Genomic DNA, 27863 nt, shown 5'->3' with positions numbered 1-27863 from the left:
TCTTCAATTGTATTGCCAGATTGCTGGGGCTTTAAGAAAAAGAACGTAACTTACAGACATTGAGTGTCAGAGCACCTACTGTTGTGGGGGCATCCTGTTTAGATACAATCTATTGACAACTGTTAGAATGGACTTATACTGACTCCATAGCCATGGTCAGAGCATTATAACGGTCATCGAAGCTGGTAACACATTTCCCATGGCTTAAAAGTCGCAAATAATAGCGTAAGAACAGGTTTGGCGAGTAAAGTCCAGTTATTCAAAATCATCCAAATTTACTTTCAGAAACAAGTGAGAGAAAGCCACATTATTGCATTAGTCCAAATTTAGAATTTCAGGAGAACTGAAGGGAGAGCTGGTGTTGGGAGCTGTAGTAATGAAGGAGATAAACTTGTTTTACAGAGAGAGTTCACAGATGGGAAACTCAGCTTTAACAACACACCCAATTCCGCAGGTCCTGAACATTATACAGAATATGGAAGGGGAAAGCAGCATTCCCAGCCCAGAGAAACCATTCGTGTTGTGCATGTGGTTAAGGATTAACTCGTCCTGTGATCTGGGATGACACCAATGTGACAGGACCAGGGCAAGGCCGTGTAAATGTGGGGACTGTGAGAAGGAATTCACTTACCCCTCCCAGTGGGACACTCACTGACACAATCAAAATGGGGAGAGGCTGATCACCTGCCCCATGTACGGGAAGGGATTTACTCGACTCTTGCAATCTGATGAGGCACCAGAGACTGCGTAGAGGACTTAGATCTGCTCTGTGTGAGAGAAAGGATTCATTCAAATCTTTCTCCTGCAGAGACACCAGTGCATTCCCACGGCGGAGAGGCCATTCACCTGCTCCATGTGCGGGAAAGGATTCACTCAGTCTTCTGATCTGCTGAGACCCCAGCGAGCCCACACAGGGAAGAGGCCATTCAGATGCTCAATGTGTCAGAAGGGATTCAGTGATTTATCCCGCCTGCTGAGACCCCAGCGGGTTCACACTGGGTAGTTGTTGTTTCCCTCTCTGTGTGACAAGGGATTTGCTGAGTCTTCAACATGACTGACAGCCCAGTGAGTGCACACAGGGAAGTGGTCATCCCCCTGCTCCGTGTGGGGTAGAGTTCACATATCACTGCAGGACTCTGATTCTGGAGTTACTGTTCATCAGAGTCAGGACTGGACCTTGTTCATAATGACACTGTTGGAGTATCGATGTTATTGTTAATCACATTAACTGGGCTGGAGTTGACTGAATTTATATTGCCACTTTCTGAACCTCAGGGTCTCTCTCTGGGCACAAGGCTCCACAAACAACAATGTGACAATGAGCAGGGATCGTCTGTTTTGATTTAAATTGTAATTGTAGCACTGCTGCTTCACAGCACCAGGTACAAGGTTGGAGTCCAGCCTTGGTCAATGTCGAGTTCCCACATTCTCCCCATGATGGTGTGTGTCCACTCCAGGTGCTCTGGTTTCCTCGCAGTCTAAAGATATGCAGGTTAGGTGGATCTGTCGTGCTAAATTGCCCACAGTGTCCGGGAATGTGCAGACTAGGTAGATCAGCCATGGGAAATGCAGTATTACAGGGATGGAGTGTACTGGCTGACATGTTCTTCAGGTGGTCGGTGGGATTTGATGGGCCAATCTTCTCCTTCCACACTGTTAGGATTCTATTCTATGATTAAGGATAAAGGCTTAACAGCAGAGTGTCCTTGGAGAAGGAGCATGTGGTGTGTATCAATGCTTTCGATGCCTTTAGATGGAGGTGGGCACCACATGGGATGCAGTGCTTTATCTCCATCACTGCCCCCTCCTCCCCCCAAATCTACTTTGATTTAGTCCCTTCCCACTCTGTCACTTGTAATGGTTTGCTTTGCCCATAATGGGCTTTGTTTATAAATATTCAATTGGTTACACAAATGGTTTATTGCTGGTGATTATATGTGAACCAAAATGGTGTAAAGATGATGTTGATGGTGGAAAGGTTGCTCAGCTGTGTGAGATAACACTCCTGGGTAGGAGAAATGGGGAACAAAGAGCGCTTCACAGCTCACAGTATGAGAACTGAAAAGCAGTTAAATCAAACCAAAGGTTCAGACAGGGAGGGAACATTTCCCTGGAATTTGAGTAACTAGAAAGTGATGTTGTCCAGGAAGAGACAGGATTTTGTTCTAAAGGGCATTTGAAATTTTAAAAACTGTTATATTCAGATATTTTCAATTCTTTTACTTTTATTTATTGTGGAATAAACTTTAACACAAGGTTAGCAAATTTGTTTTTTTTAAATGTAAAAGACAAATGTTAAATAAAATCCATCAAACCATCCCTCACTGAAAACTGATGTGGACATGCAATCTCCTGGAGAATCTCTGCCCTACCTACTTCTTCCTACCCGGGCTCCATGGCTATATACGTACTTGGAAGATAGCAGCAGGAGGCGGTCATTCGATTGTGCTCCACCATTCAATGGGAAACAGCTGACAATCCAGCTCAGTCTCCTGTTCCTGCTGTGTTCCAATCCCCTTTGATGACTTTACCTCGAAGAACTATATCCTGAAGAAGGGCTTATGCCCGAAACGTCGGTTCACCTGTTCCCTGGATGCTGCCTGACCTGCTGCGCTTTTCCAGCAACACATTTTCAGCTCTATATCAAAGTCCTCCTTTGGCTTCACTGCCTTTTGTTCCAGTGATGTTGTTGTGTTACTGTGTAGGTGTAGGCAGGGGAAATGTGATGGTGCTGCCTCCTGGACAAGGCAGTCAGCATCCCTCATCATCCTGCAGTAATATCAACTGGGTTTCAGCAACTAGAGATAGAAACCGTTTCCAGGATATGGGCTCAGCCAGCATTTGTTCCCCATCTCTAGGTACGCTTAAGAAGATGGTAGTGAGTTGCCATCTTGTACCAATCGCAGTCCATTTGGCGCAGATAGACCGACAATGCTGGGAGGGAGAGTGTTGCAGGATTTTGGCCGAGTAATTCCACATCTTTGGTTTGTCAAATTCTGGATAACTCAATCATGATTGGCACATGATTTTGAGATTTCAGTCCACAAATCTTCACCATCTAGCACACTGTATAAGTGAATAGGTACAGATTAGAAATTCAGAACAGACAATTCTAGTATCTCTGGAATATTTTTCCCCTTTGTTCCCCCAAAGCTGTAACCCTCCAGCCCACTTACTCTCTCCCATCATTCTGACTCTGCTACCCCCTAATGTACACCCTCCACATTCTAATGGAGTAACTGATAAACAGATCCATGCCACCACTTCCCGTCCCTGGTTAGACTCTGCACCCTTTCTGGGTTCACTTCCTTTCCCTTCAGTTGCTGCAAGTCAATAATGTAACAGCAGAATGAAACAAAAGGAAACAGAAAGGGAGGTGGCAGATCCTGGACAGAAGAGGAACCTTCAGTCTGGGAGAATGGGTCAGATCTTTCTTTGTTTCCTCATTGGTCGACTCCCAACGTTATGACAAGTTGCGAATGGAACTTGGTCCCAAGTGGGTGTAGTGACACTTTGACCCCCCAACAATACTACAAGCAGATGCGTCCCTTCGCCAGCCAAAGTGTGAAATGCTTTCCGCTAGTTACCCCAAAGCAAATGCTCCAAAACTCACCCACATTCTGTACATGTCCAGTGCTGGTTTTCCCCGCACACGTGTGGTCCCTGCCTCAGGGATTGTTGGAGTTGTAGTCCCCATGAAGCCTCTGGAGAACTGTCTCTGAAAAGTGAAAGAAAGTGTGGGCTGGTGGGTGTTGTGTATAGGATCCCCATTCAGACACACAGGACATTTGGACTGTCACTGGGTTTTACTGAGACATCCGCTTAGACAACCCGATTTCTGACGTAAGAAATACACATTCAGCCAATTGCATGGTGGGGAGGTTAATAAGGGGAAGCAGATTTCAAGCAGAGGTGTCTCAGTGGCTAGCACTGCTGCCTCACAGCATCAGGGACCCGGGTTTGATTCCAGCCTTAGGCAAATGTGTGGAGTTTACACATTCTCCCCGTGTCTGCATGGTTTTGTTCGGTGCTCCAGTTTCCTCCCACAGTCCAAAGATGCGCAGGTAAGGTGGATTGGTCATGCATGGACCCAGTGGGCAATTTGGCATGAGCCGGTTAGGCAATTAACATTGGGAAATGCAGAGTAACAGGGAATGGATGGGTCTGAATGAGATGCTCATCGTAGGGTGTGGACTTGATGGGTGAATACCCTGTTTCTGTATTTTAGGGACTATTCTATTCTCATGAAGAAGAATATACCTATCTCGATGTGTTTGAATCTGTGGAATTCGCTACTCAAAATGCAGTGGATGCCAGGACATGAGCAAATTTAACGAAGAGATACAGATTTTTAATTTGCAATGAGTTGAAGGGTGAGAGAGAGCTGGGGGGAAAATCCAGCTGAGACCGAGGTGAGCTCAATCATCGCCGTATTAAATGGTGGAGCTGGTTCGAGGGGCTGCATTGCTTCTCCTGTGCCCAGGGCTTATCTTCTTACGGTAATAACTGGAAAGCTGAATCCAAAACTCACCACCTTTAGATTAGATTAGATTACATTACAGGCCCTTCGGCCCAACAAGTACACACCGACCCGGCGAAGCACAACCCATCCATACGCCTACATTTACCCCTTACCTAACGCTACGGGCAATTTAGCATACCTGCACATCTTTGGACTGTGGGAGGAAACCCACGCAGACACGGGGAGAACGTGCAAACTCACACAGTCAGTCGCTTGACGCGGGAATTGAACCCGGGTCTCTGGCACTGTGAGGCAGCAGTGCTAACCACTGTGAGGCTTCACCAAAGATTTTCGGAAAAAGCAGGATAGTTAGGTGGATTAGCATTCCAAACTTAGATAGTGAGGAAGCATGTAGGAGATAATTATTTTGCAATTTTAACTGAGGGCAGACAGTGATTTATGGTTTTAGATTGTGTCGTACATTCACAGCGTCCAGAATACTCCGTTGTGAATATCTATCCTGTATTTTATTACAAAGCCAAGGTCTCTGACAATTAAACCCAAAACACCCAGGAAACATCGCCTCACCTCGTAATCTGATAAAAGATTTGTGATAAGTCTGGTTAAATTTAGAACACAGATGGAAAGTGGGAAGATTAAATCAAATCCCAAGATCCTGTACTTAAACAAAGGAGACTACAATAGGATTAGGCAGGAGTTGGTTCATGTCAACTGGAAGCAAAGACTTTATGGTGGGACAGTTGACAGACAGTGGAGGAATATCAAAGAATTTTTCGAAGTGCTCAGCAAAAGCACATGTCAGTGAAAAGGAAGGACTGCTGGAAAGGGAGTAATCTGCCATGGGTGTCTAACGAAATAAGGAAGTCTATCAAAGTGAAATAGAAGGCATACAAATTGGCAAAGACACCAAGAAAAAAATTAGGAGATTACAAAAACTTCAAAGATCAACAGAGAGCTAGATGGGATTGGGGGAGAAAAGTGATGAGCAGCTATCCCCAGGGCCGGAATAGCAGTTTACACTGCTAGAGGGGAACCTATTGTGTGGGGAACATATGGCCTCTGTAATTGTTGAAGCACTTCACTGTTACCATAGAGATAATCCTGATCAAGTTACAAATCACAGCACACTCCAAAAGCTTGTACTGTCAAATAAACCTGTTGGATTATAACCTGTTGCGTGATTTATAAGTTTGTCCACCCCACCCCAACACCAGCTCCTCCATATCAGAATCCTAATAGACGGCCCCACTGAAACTGAAGCGTCTGTCAGATACTTGAGGGAGCCACGGGGCCGTGGGGGAGGGGCGTGTGTTTTAACCACAAATGCTAAACTGAACTAGACTTTCTAACTGCCGTTGCCATGGAGATAATACTGAGAGACAGTCTCTATTCGAAGTCCCAAACCACAAAGGTATAAGAATGGGAGCGGCACATCGGACAGGCGGGGAGTTACCTGATGCTGCCTGGAGGTGTTTTGCATGTACACTATCCAGGTAACTGCCATATCTCATCAATAAAGACTCAAAGAAGACCTCTTAGAGTTCTGTGCCTAGTTATTCCTATCCAGCAGGGTTCAGGAATATGAGTACACAGCAGTCAGTATTCACAGTGGAGGATACGAAGAACATGCCAGTAATTGATAAGCATACCGAGGAAGGTGAGGACTTTGAAACAACCATTATCATGAAAGAGTTAGAGCTGGGCAAGTTAATGTAGCTAAAGGTACACAAGTCTCATTGCCCTGGTGGAATACATCCCAGGGTACCAACAGACTTAGTGGGAGAAATAGCAAATACACTTAGAATTGTAGAATCCTACAGCAGGGACAGGCCCTTTGGCCCTATCTGCCCATGCCGACCAGAATGTCCATCCACGCTAACTTGGCTCATCTGCTTCTGACCCTTTGCTTTCCATGTATTTGTCCAAATGCCTTTTACCTGTTATGTGTACCCACCTCAAACACTTCCACTGGCAGCTCATTCCATATACATACCACCCTCTGTGTAAAACAGTTGCCCCTCAGCTTCCCTTTTATTCTTTCTCCTCTAATCATAAACTGATGCCGTCCAATCCTTGGTTCCCTGGGAAAAAGACTGAGTGCATTCACCTTACCCAGGCCTCTCATGATCTTATACACTTCTGTAAATTATTCCCCCTCGGTTTCCTTTGCTCTAAACAAAAAGGTCCTCGCTTGTCCAACCTCTCCCTGTAACTCAGACCCCTGACACCTAGCATCATCCTTGTAAATTCCTTCTGCACCTTTCCAGTTTAATAACTGAAACCTACACTGCATCCATCACATTTCCCGTGTTTCCCCACGGCGCTGGAACCGACGTGACAACGCCAATGGATTACAATCCATGATCGATAATTCACTCCGTTACAACAATCCCATTTTCATAGCTTTTTCCATGATGCAGGAATCCTTTTGTCTTTCTGGTTTCATGGTAAATTGCCCTCATACAAAACCAATCTGTGGCTTAACTGTTCCTGGGAAATGTGCCATGATTTTTTAGACTTTCAAAAACCAATGAAATTTCTCTCCACAGTCCCCGCTAACACAGACTTCACTGTCTCAGTACTTTTTCCAGTCATGCTGACAATTGAGATATTCGTCCACGAGCAGAATGCACACCTTTCCTTCCAAATGAAAAGGCCAATGATATTCAGATCGGCATGGATCCAGTAAGCATCAAAATTGAACATGAAATTCAATGTGAATTTCTCAACTACAAATCCCCCCTTTCAGTACTCTACAACAGAGAAAACAAAGTGCTGGAGCTCCTCAGCAGGTCTGGCAGTATCTGAAATGGTGACAGATGCAGGAAACATTGCAGCCTTGAAGAAGTGTTTAGATGATCACACCAGGCACGTGCACTTGATGGGGGCATTGTGTTCAACAGTTTTATAACAGAGACTCTGACCCCATTTTATTCCATGTTTCTCTGAGATTCCCTCTTTTCAGAAGCAGGCAGGAGTGGGAAGCAGTGGAGAATGTAAATGATGTGTGACCTTCCTAGTGAGAGGATTCGAGTACAGGAGCAGGAATCCCTTTCTGGAAGGGCCTTGGTGAGACCACACCTGGAGTACTGCGTGTACCTTTGTTCCCCTTTCCCAAGGAAAGCTATCCTGGTTATTGAGAGAGAGGGTCACCAGCCAGAGTCCTGGGATGTGAAGATCATTAGGGGCTGCAGATGCTGGAAGTCAGAGTTTATACAATGTGGATCTGGAGAAGTGCAGCAGGTCAGGCAGCATCAGAGGGGCAGGAAAGTTGATGTTTTGGGTCAGGACACTTTGTCAGACCGGATGAATAGTCCTGACCCAAAACATGAACTTTCCAACCCCATCGTATCCATGCTGGTCATCAAGCGCCTATTTATTCTAGTCCCACGTTCTGGCACTCCGTGTAACATCTTGGTGTGATCATCTAAACACTTCTGCAAGGCTGCAATGTTTCCGGCATCTGTCACCATTTCAGATGCTGACAGACTTGCTGAGGATGTCCAGCAATTTATGTTCTTATTGCAGATTTCCACCATTTTGCTGAAGCACATAGAGTCATAGACATGTACACAGCTCCATATTTTGTTGACTCACATTTCTGAGAGGACTGATGGCTGAAGAGGGACTCAATCCTCGTTTAATCCTCCTTTTCTTTGGCTCTCTGAGCTGCTGACTACATCACTAATATTCTACCTCCCATTCCCTGACCCGAATCTGACCCATCTAAGCCGACACTTTAGTTCCCAACCCCCTGCCAGACTAGGTAAAACCTCACCAATGGAACTGCAAAAGCCCCCATCAGATTTGTCTCAGCTCTGCCCAGGGGTAACCGGTCAGGCTGGCATAGGACTCACCCAGAAACAGTCCCAGTGCCTGAAGAATCTAAACCTTTCTCTGGTACACCATTTCCCCAGCCACACATCCAGCTGATCTACCCTCTTATTCCTCCTCTCACTAGCACATGGCACTGGGAGTAAGTCTGACCTTATTACATTTCAGGAGCGACATTTTAATGCATCTCTTCAAAGTTTGTGTGAAGATTTGTAGCTCGGGTGCTCATTATTGTGGCTCTGTTTGCCGAGCTGGAAGTTTTTGTTGCAAACGTTTCGTCCCCTGGCTAGGTGACATCCTCAGTGCTTGGGAGCCTCCTATGAAGCGCTTCTGTGGTGTTTCCTCCGGTGTTTATAGTGGCCTGTCCCTGCCGCTTCCGGTTGTCAGTTTCAGCTGTCCGCTGTAGTGGCCGACATATTGGGTCCAGGTCGATGTGTTTGTTGATGGAGTTTGTGGATGAGTGCCATGCTTCTAGGAATTCAGAACAGCCAGGGAATTCCTAGAAGCATGGCATTCATCCACAAACTCCATCAACAAACACATCGACCTGGACCCAATACACCGGCCACGACAGCGGACAGCTGGAACTGGCAACCAGAGGAAAGATCACAGAAGCGCTTCACAGGAGGCTCCCAAGCACTGAGGGTGTCACCAAGACAGGGGACGAAACATTTGCAACAAAAACTTCCAGCTCGGTTAATGCATCTCTGCTCTCCCTATATCTAGCTTTCAGGCCCTCATCCCTCTGTTTAGCGATGTCGTTGGTATCTGTGTGTTCCACACCACGGGCTGTTTAACCTCCAGCTCCAGAAAGTCCTGCAGCCGCTCCATGATAGCGCGGATCCAAGCTTTATGGAGGTAACATACCATCCTGGATTCACGTCTGTGGCCACAGCAGTGCCCGTCCTAACCCTGAGCATTGAATCCCCTGTCACTATAGCCGCGTTTCCTCTCTTTCCTCCCGCTCTGTGCAGCGGAGCTCTCTGTGGTGGCATGACCCTGACTGGTGCTGATTTCCCGAGAAGCTACCCCACCCATTCCCACCCTTACAGAATCCCAAGCGGGATACAGTATCTGTTTGAGAAGGGGATGACCACCTGGGAACTCCAGCACTCCCTTCCTGAGCCTTTTACTTGATCTGATGGTCACCCATTCCCTTTCTGCCTGTGTAGCCCTCACCTGCAGTGTGACTAACTCACTAAACGTGCTGTCCATAACATTCTCAGATGCTCCACGGTGAGTCCACTCACAGCTCCAGGTCTGAAAAGCAGATTCCCAGTAACTGCAGATGGGCACACATAGCCGTCAGGCACACTGGAACGTCCCTTATTTCCCACACTGTACAAGAGGACCACACCACGGGTCTGAGGTCTCCTATCACAACATCTCTCTACATTCATCTCGTTACTCCCATTAAGAAAATTTAAATGAGTGAGCAACCTTCCTTCACTTCAAACATGTACATGATAATAAAAAAAATCTTTACGTCAGTAGATATGTCATACTTTAAAAACTTAAATACTCCGCAGGTATCACTGAGAAATTGGTTGTTCCCATTGGGACCACGTGAATTATTGAATGGCCTGAACTAAACCTGAGTTTCAGCTTCACCTTCTCCCAGTCTCACCTCACTCTGTTTACACCCAACTCCAAAACACTCTCATTGAGCCAAGCAGCACTCTCAGTACAGCCCTGTCATTTTCAATGTCTGCTCATACCTACACTGCCCTCAGCCTCCTGTACTGTTCTAACGCATCTCAATGGGAGCTCAGGAACAGCATCTCATCTTTCAGTTCAGCCCTTTGTAACCCCAGAGTCAACATGGACTTCAGCAGTTTCTGGATGAACAGACAGTTGTCAGAATCTGGAATGTTCCACCTGAAATGGTGCTGGAATTTGAGTCCACAAGGAAATTCAATGAGAAGCTTGCAGGGAATTGGAAGTAGGGAGTTTACAGTTAACATCATGAAGTGGGTGACTGGGACTAAATCTGGCATTTGGATAAATCTGTGCTCTCTCTCAGGCCAATACCTCCTTCCACAGCTGCAGGGCCAAGAATTGAACACATACCCAAAGGGTGATCTGACCATGAACTTGAACATCTTTCTGCTTTTTGCTTGACAAAACTATTGGTGATATTTTCCCAGACTGAACAAACCTTTCTCGTTCCATAGTTAAATGCCAATGATATTCAGATCCTGATGACTCCGCTGACTGTAGAAACTTGTTTTTGAGATCCCAGTCTCAATTATTCTCAATTAATATCCTAGAAAATGAATTCGCAAAACAAAGCTCACAATCAGTGCAAGATGAATAGTGAAGGCGAACACTTCTCTTGGTATGTGTTTGATGTGTAAACACTCCTCTTGAAATCACCCCGCCCCCCTCCCCAAAAGAGGACATGTGCATGCGCCTTGCTGTACCTTGCCCCAAATAAAGATGGCGGCCATAACCCAGGACCTCTCACTGCATGAGGCCCAAGCCATCTTCCCCTTTGCTGCAAATGTGGGACCAGGATTTTCTAATTCAGATTAACGACCTGCACAGAGTATGACTAAACCCTCCCAGTCTACACTGATACATCTCATCCGGTTTCTGCTGCCACTCTCCCCTTTCCGCCTCCTGCAAACACCAAGGGTCATCACGGGTTCTGTGACCTTTCATCAGAACCGAAAACAGCTGGGAAAAGTAGAATCCCTATAGCGTGGAAACGGGCTCTTCGGCCCAACAATTACACACCCACCTTCCGAAGTTCATCTCACTCAGACCCATTCCCCTCCCTATTACTCTCCATTTCCCCGGACTAATGCACATCCCTGAACACTACGGGAAATTTAGCTGGGCCAATTCACTGAACCTGCACATCTTTGGACTACAGGAGATAGGGGTTAAAGGGTAAATAATAGGTGGGGATAGAGTGCAAAGAGAGACAGGAACATTTGGAAAGACAAAGGAGTGAATAACGATCTGGTGGAAGGGTGGAAAGCTGTTAGTGGAGGAGACAGGAACCTGGTAGCATCTCAGTAGCGGTGGTGGAAATGGTGACTGATGAGTTACATTGTGGCTGCAAAAAGGTCCCGGAGCTTCAAGTTGCCTGTCACTTTAACACACAAGACTGTTCCCTGTTCAACATCTCTGTCTCATGCTTACTGCGGTGTTCCAGTGAAGCTTGATACAAGCTGGCAGAACACTCCAGAACATACCAAATGGTCTCCTATTTCAAGGACTGCAATTTCCCCTCCCATGTGGTCAACAATGCCTTCCAGTGTATCTCCTCCGCTTCTCACATCACTGCCTTTGAACCCCACCCTTCCAACCCCAACAAGGATGGGATCCCCCCACTCCTCACCTTCCACCCAGATACAACACATCATCCTCTGCCATTTCCACCACCTACAATCAGACCCCACCAGAAATATGTTTCCCTCCCCTCCCCTTTCAGCATTCCACAGAGACCATTCCCTCTGTGACTTCCTCGTTAGGTCCACGCTCCCCACCAACCCATCCTCCACTCCCAGCACCTTTGCTTGCCACTGCAAGTAGTGTAAAACCTGTGCCCACACCTCCATCCAAGGCACCAAAGGATCCTCCCACATCCAGCAGAAATTTCCCTGCCCACCCAAACACCTCAACTATTGTGTCCTTTGCTCTCAATGTGGTCTCCTCTACACTGGGGAGTCAGGACGCCAAATTGTGGAATATTTCAGGGAATATTTCTGGGGCACATGCACCAACCAGCCCCACCACCTTGTGGCCGACCACTTCAGCTACATCACCTCCGCCGCCACGCTGCCAAGGACATGCAAGTCCTGGGTGTCCTCCACCCCCAAATCCAAGCCACCCCACGCCTGGAGGAAGAACACCTCATCTTCCACCTTGGAACCTTTCAACCACACGGCATCAAGGTTTCCTCATCTCCTCTCCCCCACCTTATCACAGATTAAACCCTCCAACTCGGCACTGGCCTCCTGAACTGTCCCACCTGTCCACCTTCCTTCCCAATTATCCATTCCACCCTCTCACCACTACCCCATCTACATCTACCTAGTCTCTTCGTAGCTCCCTTCCCCCCAACCCCAAACACCCCTCCCTATTTATCTCTCAGCCCTCTTCCCCCAACTCCCACATTTCTGATGAAGTGCTTACATGCCCAATATGTCAATTCTCCTGCTCCTTGGATGCTGCCTGACCTGCTGTGCTTTTCCAGCGCCACACTTTAACACAAGCTGGAAGAACAACACCTCATCTCCCAGTCAGGGACCCTACAATCCTCTGGCTTCAACATCAAATTCAATAATTTTAGGTCCTGAACTCTCCCACGTTCTAGTGTCTTTGCCCCTTACCCCACACACCAGGCCTTTTTATTACATAGCCTGGCATTACACACTACCTATGGTTAGCCACTAACAGTCCCCATAAACAGCTATTCACCCTCCCCCTCAGATCGTTATCCACTCCTTTGTCCAACTGCTCCTATCTCTCTCTTTGGACTCTATCCCCCCTATCATTTACTCCTTAACCCCTACCTTCTGCATAAAAACCAACATTTTTTTCTCAGTAGCATCAGTTCCTGAGGATGTCACCGAATCCAAAATGCGAACCGATTTCACTTCACAGATGCTGCCAGATCTGCTGAGTTTTTCCAGTACTTTCAGTTGTTGTGTGTGATTTACAGCATCCACAGTTCTTTCAATTTACCCGGAGTATCTAATTCAGCTCTAGCAGACTGAAACAGTGTTTATCAACCCTCCCAGTCCACACTAACTCCATCTCTCTCCCAGTCTCTGCATTCTCTCCCACTCCCTTCACACTCAGAGTCCTCCCTCACAGTGACACTGCGCCTGAAAAGCTGATGGTCATGTGTTGGCCTGCTGGACCCACCCCTCATTCACTCCCATTGGCTGGAGGATCATGCCAACTCTCCGATTGGTCTGAAGCTGTGTCAATCAGCCAGGCCCCATTGTGACCTGAGTGGTGGGATCCTCCCAGGTGCATCAGAGGCTGAGGGGTGACCTCATAAAGGTTTATAAAATCATGAGGGGCATGGGTAGGATAAATAGACAAGGTTGTTTCCCTGGGGTGGGTGAGTCCAGAATGAGAGAGCATAGGTTTAACATGAGAGGGGAAGAATTTAAAATGGATCAGAGGGGCAATTTTTTTTCCCACCGAGGTTGGTGCGTGTATGGAATCTTCTGTCGGGAAGTGGAGGATGTTGGTACAATTATACCATTTGGCATCTGGATGGGTATATGAATAGGAAGGGTGCAGAGTGATAAGTGCCAAGTGTTGGCAAATGGGACTTAGATTAGGTTGGGATATCTGGTCAGCATGGACCAGTTTAACCAAAGGGTGTATTTTCATGCTGTACATCTCTACAGCTCTGCCCTGTGATGAGCTTCATCATTCACAGTGAATGAGGCAGTATCACAGAGCACAGGGGCTGGGAGCTATTCAGCCCATTGGGGCTGTACTCTCTCCCTCTGGAGATGGTACCAGTCAGTTCCAACTCACCTCCCATTTGGACATAGCCTTCCAAATCCTTCCTTAAAAAGTTAAATTTCAAATTTGTTTTGACAATAGCTACTGAATCGGCATTCAGCTGTCTTTCAAACTGTTCCAGATGCTCAGAACTTAGTGAGTAAAATAATCTTCACATTTTTAACCTGCATAATTTGCCAGTTACCTGAAAGTAGTTACTAAAAATTGTGACGTTAAAAATTTCTCACTCTGTCTCTCTATAAATGAAATATCCTGGAAACAAATCAACTACTGGTCAAAATCACTGCTTATCCTTCTCAGCTCCAAGGAGAATTGTCTGACCTTCTGCTAACTCTCCATAAAAGAGAAACCTATCTTAATTTTAATTTATTAGTGTCGTAGAGATGTACAACACAGAAACAAACCCTTCAGTCCAAATTGTCCATGCCGACCAGATATCCTAAATTAATCTCGTCCCATATGCCAGCACTTGGCACATAGCCTTCTAAACCTTTCCCAATCACATATCCAATGAGATGCGTTTTAAATGTTGTAACTATACCAGCGTCCACACTTTCTCTGGCAGCTTATTCCATACACGTATCACGTTCAGCTTGAAACTTTGCCCCTAATATCCCTTTTCAATCTTTTCCCTCACGCCTGTGCTTTCTAGTTTTGGACTCACCTAAACATGAATAAGACCCTGGCTGTTTACCCTATCCATGCCCCTCACGATTTTATCAACCTCTATGGTCACCCCTCAGCATCCGATTCTCCAGTGAAAACAGCTTCAGCCTATTCAGCCTCTCCCTTTAGCTCAATCCCTCAACCCTGGAAACATCTTTGCACATCTTTTCTGAATCCTTTCAAGTTTCACAATATCATTCCGATAGTGGGGAGACCAGGACTGAAAGCAGAATTCCAGATGTGACTGAATCAATGTCCTGCACAGCCGCAAAATGACGTCACAACTCCTGTACTCAATGCACTGACCGAAAAAGGCAAGAATACTAAACACCTTCTTCACTACCCTGCCTATCTATGATTCCACTTTCAAGGAACTATGAACCTGCACTCCAAGATCTCTTAGTTCAGCAACACTGCCCAGGACCTTCCCATTAAGTGTAGAAGTCCGGCCCTGATTTGCTTTTCCAAAATGCAGAACCTCACATTTATCAAAATTAAACTTCATCTGCCACTCCTCAGCCCATTTGATCGGAGTCTCATTGTACTCTGAAGTAACTTTACTGTCCACTGCACCTCAAATTTTGGTGTCTACTGTAAACTTACTAACCATAGCTCCTATATTCACATGGAAATCATTGATATAAATGACAAAAAGCAGTGGACCCAGCACCCAGCCTGACAGCATTTTGCTCACCACAGGCTTCCAGTCCTAAAAGCACCCTCCACCAAGACACTGACTGCTCAGCAAGGTTAGAGCTCATGGAATACAGGGAGAACTGGCCAATTGGGATCCAGAACTGGCTCAAAGGCAGAAGACAGAGGGTGGTGGTGGAGGGTTGTTTTTCAGACTGGAGGCCTGTGACCAGTGGAGTGCCACAAGGGTCGGTGCTGGATCCACTACTTTTCATCATTTATATGAATGACTTGGATGTGAACATAGCAGGCATAGTTAGTGAGATGAAACCAAAGTTGGAGGTGTAGTGGACAGTGAAAACAATTACCTCAGAGTACAACGGGATCTTGATCAGATGAGTGAATGGGCTGAGGAGTGGCATTTGGGGAAATCAAATCTTAGCAGGACTTATACACTTAATGGTAAGGTCCTGAGGAGTGTTACTGAACAAAGAGACCTTGGAGTGCGGGTTCATAGCTCCTTCAAAGTGTAGCCAAGGTAGATAGGATAGTGAAGGCGGCATATGGTTAGAACATTATGTACAGGAGTTGGGAGGTCATGTTGTGGCTGTACAGGGCATTGGTGAGGCCACTATTGGAATATTGCGTACAAATCTGGTCTCCTTCCTATCGGAAGGATGTTGTGAAACTTGAAAGGGTTCAGAAAAGATTTACAAGAAAGTTACCAGGATTGGAGGATTTGAGCTCAGCTGGGGGTTGAATAGATTTTGAATAGACTGGGGCTATTTTCCCTGGAGCGTCGGAAGCTGAGAGGTGAGCTTATAGAGGTATTTAAAATCATGAGGGGCATGGATAGGATAAATAGACAAAGTCTCTTCCCTGGGGTGGTGGATCCCAGCACTAGAGGGCATAGGTTTAGGGTGAGAGGGGAAAGACTTTAAAAAGACTTGTGGGGCAACGTTTTCACAGAGGGTGGTACGTGTATGGAATGAGTTGCCAGAGGAAGTGGTGGAAGTTGGACGAATGCAACATTTATAAGGCATCTTGATGGGTATATGAATAGGAAGGATATGGGCCGGGTGCAGGCAGGTGGGACTACATTGCGTTGGGATATCTGGTCAGCATGTACTGGTTGGACCGAAGGGTCTCTGCTTGTGTGTTGTACATCTATGACTCTTTGATCTTCCAAACAATGTTGTATCCAAATAGCTAGTTCCGCCTGTATTCTATGGTGTTGAACTTGCTAACCAGTCTGTTATGTGGAACCTTGTGTCTTTCTCAAGTCCAAGTTAATGACTTCCATGCACAAAGCCATGCTGACTATCCCTAATCTTTTCTTGCCTTTCCAATGACATGTAAATCCTGTCCCTGAGAATCCCTTCCAACAACTTGCCTGCCACTGACTTCAGGCTCACCGGTCTATAGTTCCCTGGCTTTTCCTTACTACCTTTCTCAAATAATGATTTGGAGATGCCAGTGTTGGACTGGGGTGTACAAAGTTAGAAATCACACAACACCAGGTTATAGTCCAAACGTTTTAATTGGAAGCACACTTCCAAATAAACCTGTTTGACTATAACCTGGTGTGTGATTTTTAACTTTCTCAAATAATGGCACCCATCTTCCATCACCTTGTCTGTGGCAATCGATGATACAAATATCTCAGTGAGGGGCCCAGCAATCACTTCCCTGGCTTCCCACAAAGTTCTGGGATACACCTGCTCAGATTCCTGGGATTTATCCACCTTTCTGCTTTTTAAGACATCCAGTAGCTCCTCCACTGTAATATGAACAATTGCCAAATTATCACTATTTATTTCTCCAAACTCTCTAGCTTCCATATCATTTTTCAGTAAAAACTGATGTGAAATACTTACAGAATCTCTCCCACCGCCTGCGGTTCCATAGACAGCCTTACTGATTTTTGAGGGTTGCTATTCTCTGCCTGGTTACTCTTTTGTCCAGCCATCCCTTTCCCTGGAAATAACCTCCCGCAAACAAATTTTGCAAGTTCTTACCTTGTGCCATCGAAATTGTCCAATTTAGAAGGCTACCTATTAGATCTGGTCTATTATTTTCTGTAACTATTTTAAAGCTAGTAGAATTATCAGAGAATCCAGATAGCGTGGAAGCGGGCCATTCAGCCCATCACATCCACACTGAACATCAGAGCCTTCTACCCTACCCCTATAATGTTGCAATTCCAATGAGCAATCCACCTGGCCAGCACATCCCTGAACACTATGGGCAATTCAGCCTGGATAACCCACCCATCCTACACATCTTTGGACAGTGGGAGGAAACCAGAGCAACCAGACGAAACCCAAGCAGACAACCACAACAAGGTGATCATCCCTTTCTTATTTCCCAATTCTATCCAAGTAACTTCACTGGAAATATTCCCAATATCCTCCCTGAGCACAACCATAAAGGTATCCCTAATCCAAAACGCCATTCTGCCTCCTCTCGTCCCCCTTTCTATCCTTTCCATTGCACCCTAGAACATTAAGCTGCCAGTCCTATCCATCACTGAGCCACGTTTCTGTAATATCCATGACATCCCAGTCCCATGTTCAAAACCATATCCTCAGCTCATCTGCCTTCCCTGACGGGCCTCTTGCACTGAAATAAATGCAGTGAAACTGCTCTGTCCCACCTCGTTCTGTGCCTTGCCCTTGCCTGCCTTGACTGTCTAACTTCTCAACTGTACCAGGCTCAGACATACCTCTTCTCTCACTATCCCTTTAGGTTTACCCCCCACTCCCTCACTGGTTTAATGCCTCCTGAGTAGCACTAGCAAATCTCCCTGCCTGGATATTAGACACCTTCCAATTCAGGTACAATCCATCCTTCTTATGCACGTCAATTCTACCCCAGCAGAGATTCCAATGATCCAAACATGGCAATCCTTCTCCCCTGCACCAGATCCTTAGCCACACATTCATCTTCTCTATCCTGCTGTTCCTACTCTCACTAGCATGCGGCACAAAGAGTAATCCAGATATTACTACCCACGAAGACCTACTTTTTATCCTCCAGGATAATTTGCTATATTCTCTCGTCAGAACCTCATCCTTTCCTCTTCCGATGTCATTGGTACGAATGTATAATGAGCTCCCACTGATCATACTCCCTTTTGAGAATACTCTGCTCCCTCTCCGAGACATCCTTGTCCCTGACACCAGGGAGGTACCACCCATTCTGATGTCTCACTGTCAGCTGCAGAAACGGCAGTCTGTGCCCTATACCAGAGAATCTGCTATCACCATCGATCACCAGGAACCTCATATACCTCACATTACATTGGAGCCAGTCTCTGTACCAGTACCTTGCTTGTCAGTGCGATATGCCCCTGAGAGGGTGACCTCCTACGCTTTCCGAAACAGTGTACTTGTTTGAGATCAATCAGCCGGGCCCCATTGTGAGGTAAGTGGTGGGATCCTCTCTCTCTCTCTGCCCTGGGATGAGCTTCATCATTCACAGTGAATGGGGCAGTATCACAGAGCACAGGGGCTGGGGCTATTCAGCCCATTGGGACTGTACTCTCTCCCTCTGGAGATGCTGCAAATCTGTCCCAACTCCCCTCTCACTTGCCCAAATCCCACTAAGTCCTTCCTTAAAAAGTAAAATTATAAATCTGTTTGAGAACACCTGCTGAATCTGTGTCCAGCTGCCGTTCAGCCTATTCCAGGTGCGCAGAACTTACTGAGTGAAATAATGTTCCCATTTTCACTCTGCTTTATTTGCCAGTTACCTGAAAGTAGTTACGAAAAATTGTGATCGTGCTAACAATTCCTCTCTCTCTGCAAATCAATTGTTTGGAAACAAATCTGCACCTGGTCCAAATCACTGCTTAACCGTCTCAGCTCCAAGGACAATTATCTGTGCTTCTGCTAGCTCTCCACAAAAGAGGAACGCATCTTAATTTATTAGTGTCATAGAGATGGACAGCACAGAAACAGACCTTCGGTCTAATTCGTTCATGCCGACTCGGAATCCTAAACTACTGGAGTCCCATTTGCCAGCTATTGGGCCCTATCTCTCAAAACCCATCCCATTCACGGATGCCTTTCAAATGTTGTAACTGTATCAGTCTCCACTACTTCATCTGGCAGCTCATTCACACACACACCACACACAGCTTGAAAACGTTGCCCCTTGGATCCCTTTTAAATCTTTGCCCTCTCAACTTAAGCCCATTTGCTCTTGTTTTGGACCCACCTCACCTGGGGGGGGGGGGGGGGGGGGGGGGGAAAGACCCTGGCTGTTCACCGTATCCATGCCCCTCACGATTTATAAATCTCCATAAAGTCACCTCTGTCTTTGACTCTTCAGGGAAAATAGCCCCTGTCTCTCCCTGTAGCCCAAATCCTCCAACCCTGGCAAAGTCTTTGTCAATCTTGTCTGAACTCTTTCAAGATTCAGAACATCCTTCCCAGAACAGGGGATTTTGAACTTAAAACAGAATTCCTGAAATGGCTTAATCAATGTCCTGTCCAGCCACAATATGATGTCCCAGCTTCTGTATTCAATGCATCGACCAATAAATATAAGCATACCAAACACCACCTTCACTAGTCTGCCTATCTGCGACTCTACTTTCAACGAACAATGAATCTGAACGCCATGGTCTCTTTGTTCAGCAATACTGCGAAGGACTTTACCATTACGTGTATAAGTCCTGCCCTGATTTGCCTTTCCAAAATACAATAGCTCACATTTATCTAAATTGAACTCAGTCTGCCATTTTTCGTTCCATCTGAACAAGATCCTGTTGTATTCTGAACTAACCTTCTTCGCTGTCCACTACACCTCCAATTTTGGTGTCTTCTGTAAACCCACTGACTATATCTCATATATTCACATCCAAGTCATTTATTTGAGGACCGAATATCCATTCCTGCAGGACAATGCTGCTCATACGCCTCCAGTCGCAAAGCAACCCTCCATCACCACCCTCTGCCTCCTACCTTCAAGCCAGTTTTGTATCCAAATGGCTAGTTCTCCCAACATTCCATGTTATCTAACCTTGCTAACCAGTCTGCTTTGTGGAACATCGTTCAGTGTCCACATAGACAACGTCCACAGTCTGCCTTCATCAATCATCTTTGTCACATCTTCAAAAAAATTCAATCAAGTTAGAAAGAGAGAATTACTCACACAAAGTCATGTTGACTATCCTTAATCTTTCCTGGTCTTTCCAAATACATGTAAATCCTATCCCTCAGAATCCCTTCCAACAATTTGCCTACCACTGACTTCAGGCTGCCTGTTCTCTTGTTCCCTGGCCTTTCCTTACCACCTTTTTAAAATAACAACACTTGTCTTCCAGCAACTCACCTGTCACAAACGATGATATAAATACCTCAGGGAGGGGCACTGCTTTCCTAGCTTTCCACAAATTTCTGGGATACACCTGATCAGGACCCAGGGATTTATCCACCTTGATGCCATTTAAGACATCCAGTATCACATCCTCTGTAACATGGACACTTTTCAAGTTATCACTGTTGTTAACTATCAAGTTCTCCAAACTCTTCAGAAAAGAGTAGCATAGTATCTCTCCCACCTCCTGTTGTTCCACAGATGGCCTTCTTGATCTTTAAGAAGTTGTATTATTTGTCTGTTTTTTCTTTTATCCTTGATATATTTGTAGAATCGCTTTGGATTCTACTTAAACCATTTCCTTGAGATATTTCATGTTCCCTTTTTGCTCATCTGATTTCCCTTGAGTATATTCCTGTAAAAACATGAACCTGTACTCCCAATTCCTCCGCCTCTGCCATATCTGCTCACAGTAGAAGCAATTCTACTCCAGGACATCCCAGAAAGGATTCCTATTTCAAGGACTGCATTTCCCTCCCACGTGATCAAAAATTCCCTCCAATGCATATCCTCCACTTCCCGTACCTCCACCTTCCCCCCACCCCTCCAACCACAATAAGAATATAATCCACCGGTCCTCACCTGCCACCCCACGAATCTCCAGATACAGCGCATTAACCTCTGCAATTTCCGCTACCTACAGTCAGACCCCACCACCAGGGATATATTTCCCTCACCAGCCCTTTCTATGTTCCACAGAGACCATGGGATATTTGGTGCTGATGTGCTGCCCCACTGATACCTCAGTCACTCACCCTGCCCAATGGTCTAGTGATACTATCGCTAGATGGATAATCCAGACAACCAGATAACGTTCTGGGGCCTCGAGTTTGGATCCTGTCACAGCAGACAGTGGAATGTGAATTCAATAAAAATGTGGAAGTAAGAATTTATTAAAGACCATGAATCCATTGTTGATTGTTGCAAAAAAAAACCCATGAGATTCACTAATATCCTTCAGGGAAGGAATCTGCCATCCTTACCTGGTCTGACCTACATGTGACTCCAGACCAACAGCAACGTGGTTGAATCTTAACTGCCCTTGAGGCCCAGCCAGTGACACCCTCATCCTGTGAGTGAAGTTAAAAAGGTCAAGTCTTGTATACAATCATACTATTCTTACAGATAAGTGATCTGTTAGTAAATTTACTTCTCAATTCCCGGCTGACTATTTATTTCTCAGTTCCACCTGCACAACTTGCCTGGATGTACTTCCAGGAATATACTCCTGAAGCCCAGCCATAATGTTATCCCTCATCAAAACCATCTCACCCCCCTGCTCTGTTGCCCCCTTTCTATCCTTGCTATAGCATCTATACCTTGGAACATTAAGCTGCTGGTCCTAACCATTCCTAAGTCATACCTCTGTAATTGCTGTAATATCCCAGTGCCATGTTCAAAACCATACCCTGAGCTCCTCTGCCCGACCTATCGGGCCTCCTGCATTGAAATAAATGCAGTGTAACTGCTCAGTCCGACCTCATTCTGTGCCTTGCCCTTGCCTGCCTTGACTGTTTGACGCCTGAACTGTACCAGCCTCAGACTTGGCTCTTTCCTCACTCTCTCTTTGAGTATACCTCCATTCCTTCACTGGTTTAATGCCTCCTGAATAGCACTAGCAACTCTTCCCTTTCAGTGCAGGTACAATCCATCCTTCTGATGGAGGTCAATTCTACCCCACAAGAGATTCGAATGATCCAACAATGTGAACTCTTCTATTCCTATGTCATTGATACCAATAAACAACAGCCTCCCCTCAAAATGGTTATTCTCCCCTTTAAGAATATTCTGCTCCCTCTCTGTGACATCCTTGTACAAAAATTACACATCCGAATAATAAACCTTACACTCATCAGGTCATCATAAAAGGATTACATGACACATTGAAGGTTTGGGGAGACCTTTTGAGAGAATGTGATGATTCAAAGGAGAATTTTTAAGCAGCAAAAGGGATTGATCTGGAACGCAATACTCACAATGCGAATATCCAGGTCCTGATGTACTGAGTAATTCAGAGTTTGGCAGAACATTTACTGAGATTACCATCTGAATGTCCACCTGTAATATCCTGTAATACAAGTTTATAAAATCTGTCACTCTCCGTTCAAGTTAGAAACCCACACCATCCCCTCCTCCTGGCGCAGGATTACTGTACATAGTTACAACAGGTCATCAGGAAGGGGAATGGAGTGTTTTGTTCAGAGGGTTTTCAGTATGAGAGTTTGGAGTATATACCCGAGAGTAACGTGAGGAAGTGGTGGTGAGACCACCATATCTGGAGTAAAGTGAGCAGTTTTGGTCCCTTTAGATAAGGAAATGTGTCACTTTATTGGAGGCATTTCAGGGAAGATTCACTCGTAGAAAGTGCGGACTGCAGATGCTGGAGATCAGAGCTGAAAAATGTGTTGCTGGAAAAGCGCAGCAGGTCAGGCAGCATCCAAGCAGAAGGAGAATCAACGTTTTGGGCATAAGCTGAAGGGCTTATGCCCGAAACATTGATTCTCCTGCTCCTTGGATGCTGCCTGACCTGCTGTGCTTTTCCAGCAACACATTTTTCAGCAGGGAAGATTCACTGGGATGATCCCTGGTTTGGAGAGATTATCTTTTAAATAAAGGCTGAACAGGTTGGGACTCTACTCATTGGATTTTGGAGAAAGAGAGGTGATCTCATTGAGACAGATGGGATTCTTAAGGGGTTTGACAGGTTAAATACTGAGTGGATGTTTCCGAGTGTTAATACTGAAAAGGGAGTCTGGAACCAGATTCTGGGTCAGTCGCGGAATCAAGGGTTCTGCTTCAGATTCGTCAAGTTTAAGGCGACACAGAGGTGGGTAAGGGGTTTCAGTAGCAATGGAGCTGGGGTGAGGTGGAGACAGACAATGTTTAAGAGATTGGAATTCCCTGGTGTTTGGGATTGTGCAGATGTCTGATCAGAAGGTCACCTTAGGGTCAAATATAACAGCAATATTGTGAAGAACGTATTTCTGCCTCAGACAGTTACCAGGGAGAGGGAGAGGCTCAGCAGTAAGAGAAAGGAGTTTGGAATAACAACTGAAGGCAATGGGTTTAACCGTTACAATGTTTCATTGGAGGAAACTGCAGCTAATCAAGTAGTGGGAATGTGATAAGCAGTTTGGTAACTGAGTAACAGTGGAACAATGGAGAGGGATGGTGGGGAGGGAGAGCTGGGCAGTGTCAATGTACATGTGAAACCTAACATGGTGCTTTTTCACAATGTCAACTCCTGGCAGTATGTAGGTGAGATACAGGAGAGAGCAAGGATAGATACTGGAGGGACACCAAATGCAAGGAATTCAGAAAGGAAAGAGAGAGTGGAAATGGAGCAGGATTTTCCAAAAACCATGAGGTCAAAAGGAAGTTTTTCAAAGAAGGGGAGAGAAGGGCATAACCAGAAAAGACAGACAGCCAGAACAAGGAACAATATCTGTGAATCGGTGAGGAGGAGGAGGAGACAGAGTGTTGGAAAGTCTGTGGTTTAGCAAGCTTTGGGTAAATTGTAAAGATGAGCTCTGATAAGGCTTAACAAGAGACTGGAGAACGATGTAGGTTTAGGACAAAAACCAGGAACACCACGTGAGGCAGTTTGGCTCGGTGGGCTAGTGGGAGGGAGGGAAGCAGCAGATCGGATTATCTCAGTCATGGTGACAGAGAAACTCCATGTGCTCCTCACTCATGTTATTGGAGGGGAGGATAGAGGAGACAGGATGATGGACAGTGTTTTACAAAGAAACAAATCCAGGGTTAGTGATATTTAAAATGAGTGAACAAACCTGATGTGTTTAGCTTTTATCCAGAATATTAAAACAAACGACTGAAGTCCTGGTTCGAATCCCATCTTTATAGATGGTGGAATCTGAATTCACGAAAAAATAACTGGAATTAGGAATCTCCTGATTTCCATGAAACCATTGTCAATGGTAAAAAAAAAATCCTGCCAACCTGACAGCGGCCCAGCCAGCTACTCACTGTACTAATCACTGCAAAGTCTCAACACAGGAATGAAACTGGATGGACCATGTGGCATCTAACAAGGCACCAGAAATTACAACCACAGAATCAGCCCTCTCGATGGTGCAACGTCCTCCTCACTAACATATGGTTTTTGGTGCCAAAATGTGGAGAGCTGTACCTCAGACTAGTCAAGAAGCAGCCTGACATAGTCATATTCACGGAATCATCCCTTACAGACAATGACCAGACACCACCATCACCATCCCTCGATATCGAGAGTGTGGTGCTGGAAAAGCACAACAGTCAGGCAGCATCAGAGGAGCAGGAGAATCGACGTTTTGAGCCTCAGCCCTTCATCAGTCTGATCTGGTGTGCTTTTCCAGCACCACACTATCGACTCTGACCTCCAGCATCTGCAGTCTTCAATTTCTCCTAAAATCTCTGGATATGTCCTGTCCCACCGGCAGCACAGACCAGACAGAGGTGGTGGCACAGTGGTGTACAGACAGGGAGGATTCGCCCTGGGAGTCTCATGGCTCCTGCTGATTACCATGTACCGTCCTCCCTTGGCTGATGGATCAGTTCTCCTTCATGTTGAACAACATTTGGAGGAAGCACTGAGGCAACAAAATGGTGTCAAACATACTCTGGGTACAGGATTTCAATGTCCACAATCGAGACTGGCTCTGCAACAGAATTACTGACTGAGCTGGCCAGGTCCTAAAGGACATAGCTGCTCAACTGAGTCTGCAGTGGGTGGTGAGGGAACCAACAAGAAGGAAAAAAACATACTTGATCTCATTGTTATGAATTGACAAGCTGCAGATATGTCTGGCCATGACAGTTATCGGTAAGAACGACCATCACATGTTCCTTTTGGAGACAATGCCTTGCCTTAAAGTTGAGAAAACCTCCGCTGTGTTGAGTGGCACTATCACCATTCTAAATGGGACAGACTTCAAAGAGATGTAGAATCTCAAATAGGGTATCTATAAGGTACTGTGGGACATCAACAGCAGCAGAACTGTACTCCAGCACAATCTGTAATCTCATGGGTTTGTAAATCCTGCTCTCACCCATCACAATGGACAGTAAAGGAGGGCTTGCCAAGAGCAGCACCAGGCATACCTAAAAATGAAGTGCTAATCTGGTGAAGCTATCAAACAGAATTACCTGCATATCAAACAGCATCAGCAGCAAGCAACAGAGCTAAGTGTTCCAACATCCAATGCAACAGATCGGAGCTCTGCAGTTCTGCCACATCCAGTTGTGAACGGTGATGGACAATTAAACAACTCACTGGGGGAAGCATCACAGAAATCCCCACCCTTACTGATGGAGGGGCCTCACATACCCATGTACCAGATAAGATGACAGCATTTGCAGCAATCTGCAGCCAGAAGTGCAAAGTGGGATGATCCATCTCAGCCTTCTCCAGTGGTTTCCAACATCACAGATGTGAGTTTTAAACCAGTTCGATTCAGTTTGAATCGCATCAAGAAATGGTTAAGTAGTTAAAGGCTACTGGCCCTGCTAATATTCTGGCAATCATACTGATGGCTTGTGCTCTAGAACTTGCCACCCACCGAGCCACGTACCGCTCCAGCACTGGCATCTACCGACAATGTGGAACATTGCCCAGGGATGTTCAACACAAAAGCACAGAACAATCCAACCCAGGCAATTTCCATCTATCAGTCTACACTCGATCAGCAGTAAAGTGATGGAAGATGTCATCACCAGGGCTACCAAGCAACAGCTGCTCTGCAACTTTAGGCTCCACCAGGGCCAATAAGCTCACGATTGTGTCACCGCCTGATTCACAAACTGACAACCAGTTGAATCCCAGAGGTGAGGTGAGGGTGATAGCTCAGCCCCACTCCAAGATCACTATTTCGAGCTGATTTCACCCTTGTCTCAACACAATGTGATGAAAGTATATGAGCTATCTCTAGACTTCATTATCCAAACTCACTCCCTGGCCAGCTTCCCATATTCAACCTCCCTGTAATCTCAAGAACATCTAAATATCTGCTTGTTGATTCATCAAAAGTCTCCTATTCATAAGCAACAACATAGAGTCATAGAGATGTACAGCATGGAAACAGACCCTTCGGTCCAACCCATCCATGCCAAACAGATATCCCAACCCAATCTAGTCTCACCTGCCAGCATGTGGCCAATATCCCTCAATTTAAATTTCTCACACTTGATTTAATTCCTGGCTGTGATAATCCCTAGCTCCCTGCACCACACACACTTTGAGACCTCGACAACCCATTTTCTTTGAGACTCCCAACAATTTGTTAATTCATTACTTCTTCTGTGTGGCTGTTTCTACAGTTGCTGAAGCAGCATGGTCTGAAATTTGCAACCAAAATCTCACAGGTCTGTTTTCCACCTTTAAGACATCCCTCAAAACCTACTTTTGGTCACCTGACCTAATATCTCCATCTCTGGCCTTATGTCTAAAGTTCTCAATAGTATTTTTGTGAAATTATAAGCATGATAATAAAAATACAAACTGTTGTTGATTTGACATTATTTTCAAATCATCACTGTTGCTGTAATGAATAATCTATAATGTCTCTGACCCAACCATATTGTAAGAGCACCTTCACCACACAAACTGCAGCTGTACAAGAAAGTCAAACATCACCCTCTCCACAAGCAACAGGGCTTTGGCATTAATCACTGGTATCTGTGGAAGGAGAAACACAGTTGATGTTTCATGGAGTGCAAAATGGATTACAGGGAATGAAAATGGTGCAGAATTTGATAGCCAGAAATGGAAGGAAAATACACTTGCTTTTTGGAAAAAAGAATTCTTGACTGTCAAAAATATTCAAGAAAAAAGTAATCTGATAATCTAGCAGCACATGGTCAGGGACTGGGCCGCAGTGAAAAACTCATTTGCAAAGGTCTATAAAAGTAATAATACAGGACTAAACAGACCAGAAATACACCCATGGTTCGAGACTGAGGAAGCCAGATATTGACAAAGTGGTGATGAGGGAGCCCAGAGGTGAATCAGAGCAGTATTGGCTGCTATGATCCCAATGACTCTAAACGAGAGAAAGGCTGCACATGCGCCTGGCTGCACCTTGCCCCCTACAAAGATGGCGGCTCCGCACATGTCCAGTGAATCGTTGTCCCGAATAAAGATGGCGGCGCTCACTCAGGCCTGCAGCCGCGCTGAGGCAATTCCCCATTTACTGCAAACACGGGACTGGGACGTTCAAATTTGTGTTTTCCGACGTGCACAATTTGTTTGTAAAACCTCTCCGCTCATAGCAACACAGTTTTTCTCCCATTTCCCTGTTTATTTCTTTCCTTACCGTATCCTTTCTTTCCATAACTTCCCGAGCATTCATTACAGCGACTCTGCGCC

General features: G+C 45.6%; 1 long non-coding RNA gene across 2 annotated transcripts; it reads right to left on the bottom strand.

The window, feature by feature from the left end:
- Positions 1-900: 900 nt before the first annotated feature.
- LOC148142317 (uncharacterized) lies at positions 901-27863 on the bottom strand. 2 transcript variants are annotated; one of them, XR_015752068.1, is made up of 8 exons: positions 27811-27863; positions 27067-27173; positions 24292-24374; positions 22477-22568; positions 21484-21570; positions 10476-10583; positions 3614-3718; positions 901-3066 (listed from the first exon to the last, which is right to left on the bottom strand). It is a non-coding gene; the product is annotated as an uncharacterized LOC148142317 (long non-coding RNA). The 2 variants fall into 2 exon arrangements; XR_015752069.1 differs by lacking the exon at positions 10476-10583 and having other exon boundaries at positions 903-3066.

This window comes from Chiloscyllium plagiosum, unplaced genomic scaffold, assembly GCF_037043375.1.
Source record: "Chiloscyllium plagiosum isolate Xiang-an unplaced genomic scaffold, Cpla_swu_hap1 HiC_scaffold_29, whole genome shotgun sequence".
NCBI classification, from domain to species: domain Eukaryota; kingdom Metazoa; phylum Chordata; class Chondrichthyes; order Orectolobiformes; family Hemiscylliidae; genus Chiloscyllium; species Chiloscyllium plagiosum.
This window is presented reverse-complemented; position numbering and strand designations above follow the sequence as displayed.